Below are 11,967 nucleotides of genomic sequence, written 5' to 3' on the forward strand. Positions count from 1 at the left end.
CCTGGTGGGCGAAGGGCCTGTTTCCGCGCTGTATCTCTAAACTAAACTAAAAAGTCAAAGTCTTGGTTCTGCCTTTGGCTCATTGGGTGATCAGCCATGATCACATTGAATGGCGGTGCTGGCTCGAAGGGCCGAATGGCCTCCTCCTGCACCTATTGTCTATTGTCTATTGACAACAAGAGATCTGGAAGAGAAACCTTGGGGAGGTACAGTTAAGCATAGACCATACATTCCCACACAAAGGAAAATGGTAATTGGACACCACAAACTTTCATTAATAATTGAAAATGATTTTTTTTTTATTGGTCAGCGTATTACATTTCCAGAGGCAGCATTGGTAAATAGAGTAGAGACACAGAGTAGCTGTGATTTAACTGATCAGTTTAACATGAAGCTGAATGGTCTATCCCTATTTATTTCTAATGTTTGTTAGGAATTATAAGGCCTTTTGTCTTTGCTGGAGGTATCTTTAACATTCAGTTTAGTTTAGTTTAGAGATACAGCACGGAAACAGGCTCTTCGGCCCACCGAGTCCGCGCCGACCAGCGATCCCTGCACATTGACACCACACTGCACACACTAGGGACAATTTTACATTCATACCAAACCTGTTAACCAACAAACTTGTACGTATTTGGAATGTGGGAGGAAGCTGAAGATCTCGGAGAAAACCCATGCAGGTCATTGGGCAAGTACAAACTCCGTACAGACAGCGCCCGTAGTCGGGATCGAACTTGGGTCTCTGGCGCTGTAAGGCAGTAGCTCTACCGCTGCGCCACCGTGCCACCCAGAATCATTTCTATAATCGAGATTTGCGCAGAGCTGTCTTTCTTATCTCATGCATCCAAACAGAAAACACCATGTAGATATTATCCCTCCCTCACCGTGAAACTTTCCAAAGCACCCCACAGCCAATGGTTGTTTACAAGTCATACCCAGTGTGGTGGTGTGGGCACTGCAGCAACCAAATACTGTTCGGCCATGGCTCCAATAAGTGGTAATGACTAGATGATTTGTTTGAGTGTTGACAACTAAGGAACTATTATTGTCCTGAATGCTATGGGTTTCTCCTGTGCTCTTCCTCAAACTAGTGCCACACAAGATGACAAGTGGGGCATCACCATGTCAGTGCACCTCTCCATTGTGTTAGATTGTACTACTCTGCATGACACTGTAAATGGCCCGATTGTAATCATGTATTGTCTTTCCACTGACTGGATAGCACGCAACAAAAGCTTCTCACTGTACCTCGGTACACGTGACAATAAATTAAACTAAACTAAACTGAACTGTGTCTCTGGTCTCAGGGTGGTCACGGTGGCGCAGCGGTAGAGTTGCTGCCTTACAGCGAATGCAGCGCCGGAGACTCAGGTTCAATCCTGACTACGGGCGCCGTCTGTACGGAGTTTGTACGTTCTCCCCGTGACCTGTGTGGGTTTTCTCCGAGATCTTCGGTTTCCTCCCACACTCCAAAGACGTACAGGTATGTAGGTTAATTGACTGGGTAAAATGTAATAAATTGTCCCTAGTGTGTGTAGGATAGTGTTAATGTGCGGGGATCGCTGGGCGGCGCGGACCCGGTGGGCCGAAGGGCCTGTTTCCGCGCTGTATCTCTATATCTAAAAATCTTTTTAAAAAAGCTCTGAGCTGATAATATTCTATTCTATTCAAATTAATGAGGGAAACATTCTGAGATTAATTTCCCCATGTCATGGGTGCTTTCAAGAGAGAGTTAGATAGAGCTCTTAAAGATAGCGGAGTCAGGGGGTATGGGGAGAAGGCAGGAACGGGGTACTGATTGTGGATGATCAGCCATGATCACATTGAATGGCGGTGCTGGCCTGAAGGGCTGAATGGCCTACATCAAAAAGCTGAATGGCACCTTTTGTCTATTGTTATGTTTAGAATTTATGGAAAAGTTTAGAAAATAACAGCTTGGTGCTTCAGAGAAATTGTGGTAAATTCTTACTGAGGCCAAGAACAAACAGGCCAGATCACTGATGCCAATGTCTATATCAAATAACCTGCACAGAGAAGAGAAACGTCGAGTTATATCACAGCACTGGTGGATCCATTGCATGTTTTGTTCAAAAAACACAGTTAATCTGATCCAACAACTGCTGATTTAACTTAATGCCACAGGAAATTTGAGGCACTTGAGGTCTGTTCACAGTTGTGAAATCAAGAGAAGATCTCGCAGTCCTGTTGGTAACACACCTGTATCTTTGCTTTCTTTAAAACGTTCTTTATTCTTGTTAAAGACTGAGCTTTCTGAAGCCATCTTCTGCTTCAAACTTGTGTAGGAATTAGCCATTTCATCAAATGTTTGTAGCAGTGTCAGTTATCATTGGCGGCCACTGGAAGCGAGTGTGACTGTCCTCTCCATAGGGTCGTGAGGACGCCTGTGCGTGACTTTGTTTAACGTGGGGAGACTGGTGCACAGACAGCCACCACACGATCCTTGACAGATCTGGGTCAGGATCCAGTGGCATGGAGTCCAAAACGACCGGGGACCCTTTTCTGTTGCAGCCTTCATCCATCCGCCTTCCCAGCCGTTGTGACGCTCCACTAAAGTCAGCCATCATCCTCCCTCCGCCTGTTCCACCGTTGGGGTCTTGGTTGGATTGCTCTTTGTCAGGGACCTCCCCCTCGACCTTACCGCCATGGGTGACCCTACCAGGAGTGTAGCTCCAGACGGCATCGCTCTCAGGATCTCAGGACCACACAAGCTTCCCCACCACCACAAGGTCACAACCCACGGAGAGGAAGTAGTGTCAGTTGAAAGTGTGGGACGGTTACAGAAGCTGACCCACTGACCCATGAAGTGCCATGCATCAGAAATGCTCTGGTCTAGAACTTCCATGTGTTTCAGGGGTAACGTGAACATGGAAGTATACTAACCTGCCTACAACACGTGTTCTTTGCTGCATTGGATTAGGTTACGTTTATAATTGAGCAACTCTTATTAAAATATGATGAAGAGCTAGCTGCTGAGTGGCCTTTGTCCAGAGTCCAGAGATGCTAAAAGATATAGGGGGGCATCCCTTTGCATTTTGCCATCCATTCTACACATCTACTGTGACTATCCAGTTAGTTGAAAAGTCATAATAGTCTTAAAATAAATACAAAGTGTTATTCCAACCCCTTGAGATCAACCTTCAAGCCTCAAGCAGCATTTCCTCTACAAGTAACCACAAGCCCCATATCCTGTCACACAGAAACACAAGTCGCTGCGGTTCTAAGTTGATAACAAGCTTTTAAACCAGTGCTGAGATCTGCCTCCAAGTTGAGGTGCCATGCAGCAGTTTCTTTATTCAGCTCTCACTGACTTCACATCGCACATCCCTGACCCCTTACCCAATGAACTGCCCTGCACCTGAGGTGGTAGCACTTTCTCTTTGCACATATGCTGTCTGAGGTGTTGAGAGGTTCCAGCGTTTTCTGTTGTTATTTCTAGGTTCTCCGTATCTGCAGTTTGTCCTTTGCGTTGAATGGCTTTGCGACGCCGTTTATAGGTATTGGCATGCTTCTCCCTGTGCACTTTTCCATCCGATGGTCACCATGACAACCTCTGCCTCCTGGTCCTTCTGAGCATCCCAAAATAGGGAGAAGTTAGAACGGTGATATACTGTAATTCCAACCTCACCCAATGAACCACTTCTCCCCTAAACAGCATTGGCCCATTAAGGTGGCCAAGCGGTAGAGTTGCTGTCCTACAGTGCTTACAGCGCCAGAGACCAGGGTAATTGGCTTGGTTTAAATGTAACTTGTTCCTAGTGTGTATAGGGTAGTGCTAGTGTGCGGGGATCGCTGGTCGGTGCGGACCTGGTGGGCCAACGTTTGAGAAACATTTGGACAGGTACATTGATAGGACAGGTTAGAGGGATACGGGGCAAACGCAGGCTGATGGGACTAGTGTCAATGGGACATGTTGATCGGTGTGGGCAAATTAGTCTGAAGGGCCTGTTTCCACACTGCGTGGCTCTATGACTCTATGACTTAATAGCCTTTCACTATTCTGTACGTTTCAATGTGGTCCCCCCTCATTCTTCAAAACTCCAGCGAGTACAGGCCCAGTGCCGACAAACGCTCATCATATGTTAACCTACTCATTCCTGGGATCATTCTTATAAACCTCCTCTGGAACCCTCTCCAGAGCCAGCACATCCTTCTTCAGATATGGTGCCCAAAATTGCTCACAATATCCCAAATGCGGCCTGACCAGCACCTTATAGAGCCCCAGCATTACACTGAGTGTTAATCCAGCAATGGTGGTCTGGTGACCTTCATTAACCTTGATGTTCTTCCTCTGGGCTAATATTGGCTGAGTTAACCAATGGACGATATACGTCTTTATGGATCATACAATAAGGAGGAGCCTAACTATCTATATTTGGCATTCAATGGCACTGGCCAAGTTCCCCATGAATCAATATCTTGAAGGTCGTCAATAACCAGAAACTCAACCAAGTACATCTCAAGAGCAAGTAGCCTAAGTAGCAACAAGATTTCAAGATTTCAAGATCCATTTAGTGTCACATGTACCAATTAAGGTACAGCAAAATTTGAGTTACCTACAGCCATACTAAGTGAAAAGCACCAAGACACATAGCCACATAAAATAAAATGTAACATAAACATCGACCACAGCGGATTCCACATTCCTCACTGTGATGGAAGGTAATAAAGTTCACTCATCTTCCTCTTTGTTCACCCGCGGTCGGGGCTGTTGAACCGTCCACAGTCGCCACTGCCGACTGTCCGAGGTCCTCGCGTCGGGGCGATCGAAACTCCCCGCGCGGGGACGGTTGAAACTCTCCGCGGCTGGAGCTCCCGAGTCAGCCTCTGCTTACCAGAGACCGCGGGCTTCATGGTGTTAAAGTCCACAGGCCCCGCGGTTGGAGCTCTCCACAGTCGATCCTCGGCGCGATGTTAAAGTCCGCGCCGTGCCCGAGGCTTGAAGCGCCGGGCCGGTCTCTGGGAAAGGCCACCAACTCCTCGATGTTAGGCCGCAGTGGTGACGGAGATACGATACGGAGAAAAATCGCATCTCCGTCGAGGTAAGTGATTGAAAAGAAGTTTCCCCCAATTCTCTCCCCCCCCCCCCCCCCCCTCCAACCACACATTAAAAAAAGACTAAGGTGGAGACAAGAGCAAGTCAGAGAATGTCTAAATCTATGATGTTGGACTCACAACCTGATCACCCTAAGGCCTTTCTAATTGGCACCCTCTATCATAAAGAAAGGCAATGGCTACAGTTGCTTGATAAGGTCACCACTTACAGGAAGGGACTAACTACTATTTTCTTCAAAGTATTTGAGAATGGGCAATAACTGATGTCCTCATTAATGGTGATGAGGCCCAAGATATATATATAAAAGAAATGTAGACCCATTGATAATGAAGGAAAGCCAATGGCAAGGATGAAGCACAGCTTTGAGGGGATCCTAAAGGGGGTGTTGTTCCATGAGCCTGCTGCTCCTTGACCTGCTCGGTAGTAGAGATTGTGAACTTGGGAGGTGCTTCAGTGAAGTGTCAGCAAGTAATAGAGTCATAAAGTCATGCTTCGCAGAAACAGGCCCCTTTGGCCCAACTTACCCACACCGACCAACATGCCCCAAGTATGCATTTTGTTGATGGTAAATAATGTAAGCGTTGTGCACTGCTGTTAGACAGAATATGTGTTTAAGCATCTGGATATTGTGTCTATGAAATGGGTTGCTTTGTCCAGGTTTAAGTTGAGCTTCTTGAGTTTTGTCATATTCCATATTCCATTGGCACCTGCACTCAGAGCAGCAAGGTCAGAGAGCCACCATTCACCCTTTGTTCTGTGTCCCCCATCCTCATCTATATCATCATATAACAAACATATAACATATAACATATAACAACTACAGCATGGAAACAGGCCTGTCCGGCCCTACCAGTCCACGCCGACCATTCTCCCTGACCTAGTCTCATCTACCTGCACTCAGACCATAACCCTCCAATCCCCTCCTATCCATATACCTATCCAATTTACTCTTAAATAATAAAATCGAGCCAGCCTCCACCACTTCCACCGGAAGCCCATTCCATCATCCTTCTCCCACACTGATGTTGCTGCAATGGACCTGCAGATAAAGAACGTAGTCTCAAAGAAAGGATTGGCCTTTAGCCTCATGGTGTTACAAAGGAAGTGGAGTACTGTGGTAGGTTGGCGTATAGTTTAGTGTAGTTTAGTTTAGAGATACGGTGCGGAAACAGGTTCTTCGTTCCACCGGGTCCGCGCCGACCAGCGATCCCCGCACACTATCACTACCCTACACCCACAAGGGACAATTTTACATTTACACCAAGCCAATTAACCCACAAACCTGTACATCATTGGAGTGTGGGAGGAAACCGAAGATTTCGGAGAAAATCCACTCAGGTCATGGGGAGAACGTACAAACTTCCTGCAGACAGCACCCAAAGTCAGGATCGAACCCGGGTCTCTAGCGCTGTAAAGCAGCAACTTTACCGCTGCGCCACCCTGAAATGCCACAGTGCCACTCTGGTGCTCCACTAAATATAGGACATGTGATATCGGAGCAGGAGTAGGCCCAATTCTTTCTTAACGTTATATTTTCTGATAAGGTCCTGGCCTCAAATTTCCTGACCACAACCATTAATTACCCCAGGAATCCTTCTATTACGGCCTTGAATACATTCAATGACTCAACCTTCGTGTCTCTCCGGGATAGAGAATCTCAGAGATTCACAACTACCTGAGAAGACAATCTTCAACATCTCCTTCGATGGGTGACCTCTTAATCTGAATATTACCCCTACTTGCAATTCTGCTCTGAGCATCCACCACCAACTCTCTCAGCGTCTCACGCAGTCGATCATCTGGCTCCAGCAAGGTGCCAATGACCAGGGCAGCATTGATAAGCGTGACTGCTTGCCATCCAGGAGATCCTTCCCAGATGTGGAAGTGCCATCATTCCTGGGGAGGTGATGGGCCACTGTGGCATCCTATTATTTAGGAGGTGCTCTAAGGACCAGATCAAAGCTTTCAGATGAAGAGACAGGACATTTAAATCTCTGGTACTTCACGCTGCAGAATCTTGTTTACCATGGTTTTGAAACTAGGGTGAATGGTGGTTGAGACTGAAGGCTGTAAAAGCTCCGGGCAACAGTCGAAGCCAACTCACACTTGTATTTTTCCACTTTGACATGCATTGTCAACAAACAGGAAACCTCAAAAGTAGTTTGGTTACACTTCATTTTTGCAGCCTTCCACAGATTGGGGTTGTGTGCTAAAATCCATCAGCACACATTTCCAGAAAGCTACAGAGAAATTAGTTTAGTTTAGTTTTTTAGTTTAGAGATGAAGAGCAGAAACAGACCCTTTCGACCCACGCCGCCCAGCGATCCCCACACATTAACACTATCCTACACCCACTAGGGACAATTTTTACATTTACCAAGCCAATTAACCTACAAGCCTGTACGTCTTTGGAGTGTGGGAGGAAACCGAAGATCTCTGAGAAAGCCCACGCAGGTCACGGGGAGAACGTACAAACTCCGTACAGACGGCACCTGTAGTCGGGATTGAACCTGGGTCTCCGGCGCTGCATTCGCTGTAAGGCAGCAACTCTACCGCTGCGCCAGATAAAAGTATAGAAATTATAGGAGCAGGTGTAGGCCAGTCAGAATGTTAGGGGCTCCTTCAACATGATCATGGCTGATCATTCAATACACTATCCTGATCCTGCCATCACCAATGTCTACTGAGCTCTTTCGCATTAAGAAATATATAGAAACATAGAAACATAGAAAATAGGTGCTGGAGGAGGCCATTCGGCCCTTTGAGCCAGCACTGCCATTCATTGTGATCATGGCTGATCATCCACAATCAGTAACCCGTGCCTGCCTTTTCCCCATATCCCCATATTCCACTAGCTCCCAGAGCTCTATATAATTATCTTTTAAATTCATCTAGTGAATTGGCCTCCACTGCCTTCTGTGGCAGAGAATTCCACAAATTCACAACTCTCTGGGTGAAAAAGTTTTTCCTCACCTCAGTTTTAAATGTCCTCCCCTTTATTCTTAGACTGTGGCCCTGGTTCTGGACTCGCCCACCATTGGGATCATATCTAACTCCTTGTCTCCCCATATTTAGTGACCTGGCCTCCACTACTCATGAGGTCTGGATTTCTACAGATTCTTTCCCCTCTGCATGAAGAAATATATCCAGAGTAAAGTTCTCAACCTCATTCGCTGCCTCCTAAAACAGTGACCCACTGGTCAGAACTCTGCAGTCATCAAGAACATCCTCTCTATATCTAGTCGGCCTCGTCCTGTTAGAGTGTCACAGATTTATTGCTCAAGGGCATAGTTTTAAGATGAGAGGAACAAACTTTAAAGGAGATGTGCCGGGCAAATGTTCTACATGAACGTGTGGTCCCTTGCCTGGGATCGACGCTCCAACCGTGGCCTGCGAGTAAAGTTGCTGCTTTAACATCGAGGAGCTCGCAGTCTCGGGTTGAGTCCGGACGGGAGCTCCGAGCCGCACGATGTTCGACAAGCCCCGGCGTGGGGGAGCTGAGATTCCCCCCCTGATGCAGGAGCTAGGTCGCCCCGACAAGGAGGGCCCGCCGCCGGCTACGGGAGTAATATCGTCCCGTCAACGGAAGGTTCGAGGCCCCCGACCGCGGGAGGACAAAGAAGGGGAGAGATTGAACATTTTTTCGCCTTCCGTCACAGTGAGGAATGTGGAGGAGTCACTGGGGTGGATGTTCATGTTCAAATGTATTTTGCGTGTCCTGTTGCTTTTTATTGGTATGACTGTATGGCAAATGACATTCCTCGTATGTTGCAAAACATACTTGGCTAATAAAGTATTATTGTGATTGTGATTGTGAATGTGATAGTGATTGAGATTGTGATTATGAATGTGAATGTGAATGTAATTTTGATTGTGATTGTGATTGTGATTGTGATTGTGATTGTGATTATGAATGTGAATGTGATTTTGATTGTGATTATGAATGTGATTGTGAATGTGACTATGAATGTGATTGTGATTGTGATTGTGAATGTGATTGTGATTATGAATGTGAATGTGAATGTGATTGTGATTGTGATTATGAATGTGATTGTAATTATGAATGTGATTGTGATTGTGAATGTGATTGTGATTGTGAATGTGATTGTGATTATGAATGTGATTGTGATTGTGAATGTGATTGTGAATGTGATTGTGAGTGGGTGCCTGGAACGTTGCCAGAGGTGTGGTGGTGGAAGCAGATTTGTTCGTGGCATTTAAGAGGCTTTTAGATAGGCTCTGGGATATGCAGGGAATAGAGGGATGTGGATCATGTGCAGGCAAAGGCAATTAGTTTAACTTAGCATGATGTTCAGCACAGACTTGTGGGCTGAAGGGCCTGTACCTGTGCTGTACTGTGCACTCGTTTAACTGAACACTTATGCTCAGTCCGCCTTGGCTAATGTGATCTTCTGGTTGCCGAACACTTTAACTCCCCTTTCCATTCCCATAATGGCTTTTCTGTCCTGGGTCTCCTCCACTGTCAGAGTGAGGCCACACACAAATTGGAGGAACAGCACCTCATATTTCGCTTGGGCAGCTTACAGCCGAGCTGTATGAACATTGATTTCTCTAATTTTAAGTAACTCCTGCATTCCTTCCCCACCTGAGTCGCCCTGCTGGTTCTAGCTGCATTCGCTGTAAGGCAGCAACTCTACTACTAAAACACTGTAGAGTTGCTGCCTTGCAGAATCTTGCTTTGATACTGTTTCACAGATCAAACATCTTGTTTCACAGGATAAATAAAGAGGAGCTTATCCTCGGGATTGGCCCAACCAGACATGGAATTCAAGGATCCTTAATTAATAAAAGCCAGAGCTTGTTGTACTTTGTATGGCTTGATTATCCTGAAGTTTAGTATGATTTTACTGGATAAGACTAAACAAAGCCTTTTGCTGTATCTCGGTACATGTGACAAGAATAAATCAATACCAATAAGGATGGGTGTCCACCACCGGTCAGCATGGATGTGGTGGGCCGAATGGCCCGTTTTCATGCTGTAAAATTCAAGGATTTTACCAGGGTAACTGAGAAAATGACATTTGGTGAATGAATTAAATTAAAAAATAATTTGGAGAGGGGGGGTACAAAGATAATCATCTTGCGGTAGAAACATTCATGATCCATCAATGTGTTTTAGGGATAGGTATTTGCCATCTCCACCAGGATGCAGTACAGAATGCCACAGGAGATCCTTCTTCCCTGTGGCTATCAAACTGTACAAGTCCTCCCCCTTCTGTCGTGGGGTAGACTGACTCCCCTCCCCCTCCCCTCCCCTCCCCCTCCCCTCCCCCTCATTTTTGCACATCCCCAATCCTTTCCACTCGTCACGTTAATTCCTGTTTCATGTATTTTATGCTTTATGACTGTTGACAGATCAATTTCCCTCCTGGGATAAATAAAGTTCTATCGTATTGTATCGCATCATATCACACCTTGTGGCTTATACATGGGGTTGACTTTAACTGTTTTTGAATGGAATCACAAGGAACTGCAGATGCTGGGATCTTGAGCAAAACACAAAGTGTGGGATGAACTTAACGCGTGAGGCAGCATCTGTGGACATCTGTCCACATCCAATGGCTACTGTCTCTGACAACCACTTCTTGTGTTGCTTCATCTTGCAAAACTGCAGACGGTTAGAATCATAAGCCAGGAGCCGAATGTTCTCATGATCTCTGTAATTATAACACAATGTTCAGTTCAAGCTGTTCTGCCCCCACTCCTGGGTCTCCATTTGTTCCCTCGCTGGAGCAGAACCTAACTCAAGCCTGGCACCAAGTGTTACTGCCAGACCGCTTCTCAGTCCCACACTGAAGTTTAAAGGAGTGTGCTTACTTTCATTAATTGGATTACTTCTCCGTGGAGAAGCTTGTGTGGTCCTGAGATCCTGAGAGCAATGCCGTCTGGAGCTACACTCCTGGTAGGGTCACCCATGGCGGTAAGGTCGAGGGGGAGGTCCCTGACAAAGAGCAATCCAACCAAGACCTCAACGGTGGAACAGGCAGAGGATGATGGCCGACTTTAGTGGAGCGTCATAACGGCTGGGAAGGGGGATGGATGAAGGCTGCAGCAGAAAAGGGTCCCCGGTCGTCTTGGACTCCGTGCCACTGGATCCTGACCCAGATCTGTCAAGGACCGTGTGGTGGCTGTCTGTGCACCAGTCTCCCCACGTTAAACAAAGTCACGCACAGGCGACCTAATAGGACAGTCATACTCGCTTCCAGTGACTGCCGATGATGGTGATAATTGGACTAGGACATCACTGTTCATCTCAAATTACCAATGAATTGTTTGGTTTGAAAAGTCAGCTTAAAGAATAAAATACAAAGTGCTGGAGGACCTCAGTGGCTCAGGCAGCATCTATGGAAGGAATGGACAGAGGACGTTCCAGGTCGGGACTTTTCTTCAGCCAATATTCAGACTAGAGTCTGAAGAAGGGTCCCAACCCAAAACGTCATCTGTTCATACCCTCCACAGATGCTGCCTGATGAGTTAAGTTCATAAGCACTTTGTGTTCTGCTCATAATTCCAGCATCTGCAGTTCCTTGTGATTCCATTTTAAAAAAGGTTAAAAGGCAACCCCATATAAACCAGGTCTGAAGATGGCAAATTCCTTTCCATAAAACACATTGATGGATCATGAATGTTTCTACCACAATGCAGTGATGATTATCTTTGTAAATGCACCATTCCTCCCTCTCCAAATTATCTTTTTATTGAATTAATCCACCAAATGTAAGTTTAGTTTAGTTTAGAGATACAGCGCGGAAACAGGCCCTTCGGCCCAAATCGTGTCCGCGCCGCCCAGCGATCCCCGCACATTAACACTATCCTACACCCACTAGGGATAAATTTTACATTTAACAATCCAATTAACCTACAAACCTGGA

This window comes from Rhinoraja longicauda, chromosome 15, assembly GCF_053455715.1.
Source record: "Rhinoraja longicauda isolate Sanriku21f chromosome 15, sRhiLon1.1, whole genome shotgun sequence".
NCBI lineage: Eukaryota > Metazoa > Chordata > Chondrichthyes > Rajiformes > Arhynchobatidae > Rhinoraja > Rhinoraja longicauda.